Here is a 1556-nt window from a genome sequence, read left to right as displayed (position 1 = left end):
GGCTCAGGTATGTGGAAGACTTTCAGGAGCCGAGCAGATCTCCGATATGTGCTGAATCTGGATGGCTTTTGTGATGTGTGCTGAGTTCGGAGGAAGTTTCTGATACCTGCTGAGACTGGAGGGCAGATAAAGGCCCTAAGGAGTGTTTAGAATTCCAAAACTCTTGTTAGTATTGCTGACACTAAAAGGTTTCTGGTTAAAGATTTTCCTGGAGGCTACTAGGACTCTGGCCTCAGACTCACACTGTCAAGGACCCAGAGTTTTTTTTTTTTGTTTTTTTTTTTAGTTATCCACCCTTAACACTTTAGGATGCTGACTTTACCTCATCCAGCACAGGCCCTGGTTGACTTAAACTGAGTAGGACACTATATTCCTTTGTCCCAGTCATCTGTCTAGCACTGGGCACGTGACAAGCTATAAACATGATGGGAATTCTTGGATGCTGGAGCAGAAGTACTTACTCTGCCACTGAATAGGAATACAGAAGCCATGGTCCCACCTGCTGCTGTTGGCCACCTACCAACCAGACTTAGAAGAAAGTGAACAGTGTAAGGAGAATGGAGACAACTCCTTCACAAGATTGCTGGACCACTAGATCCTCCCACCTTGAAGGCTCCTCAAACTCAGGACTTCATTACTTGAGCCAATGAAGTACTTTTGTTATTTAAACACTTAAAAAAAATTCACTGTGATTTGGGTAAAAGTTTACAGAGCAAATTCATTTTCCATACAGCAGTTCATATACATTTTGTTTCATGACATTGACTGTAATCCTAATAATGTAACAGCTCTCTTCTCGCTTCCTCGCTGTAGCTTCCTCTTCCCTGTGTCCTCATTTCCTATGCATTCCATTACCCCTGAGCTATCTCTCTGTGCAACTACTGCTCTTCTGATCTCCCATTATTGATTATTCTAAGGAGGATATGTACCTGGTATAAACTTTTGCCCTATATATCTGTCTGTTGTTTGGTTGGAAGCCTCAGGAGTGAATTCAATTCCAGGCCTGAAGGGTACTGAGGGGCTATAATCTCAGGGGTTTCACCAGGCTCTATCAGACCATAAGCATGGTCTTTTATATGATTTTGAGTTTTGTTCCACATTTTTTTCTCACTCTATCCAGGAAATCCTGCACTGATCCCTTTCCTAGTAGTTGAGAGTGGTAGCCAGGCACCATCTAGTTCTTTTGGTCTCATCATCTTATAGGCTGAAGTTCGTATGGTCTACTAGCCTGTTGCACTAATTATTTCCATGTTTCTTTCGTTTTCTTCATTCTTCTTTGCTCCAGATGAGGAGAGACCAATTATTGCATCTAGATGGCTGCTTTAAGCTTTTAAGACCCCAGTTGCTACTCACCAAAGCAGGATGTAGAACAATGTTTTTGTGTTGTATGTTAGGCCGATTGAGCTTGATGTCCCCCATGACCATAGTCCCGAGCCCACAAGTCCAACAACTCACTCCATCAGGGTGGCTGGTTGTGGCTAGGAAGTTACCATAACTTTGCCCCCTGTTACTTCCATTTATATGGACATTTTTACAACACATACACATACATATGT

Source organism: Orycteropus afer, unplaced genomic scaffold (assembly GCF_000298275.1).
Source record: "Orycteropus afer afer isolate SDZICR_OR568_19922 unplaced genomic scaffold, OryAfe1.0 scaffold00142, whole genome shotgun sequence".
Classification (NCBI taxonomy): Eukaryota; Metazoa; Chordata; class Mammalia; order Tubulidentata; family Orycteropodidae; genus Orycteropus; species Orycteropus afer.
This window is presented reverse-complemented; position numbering follows the sequence as displayed.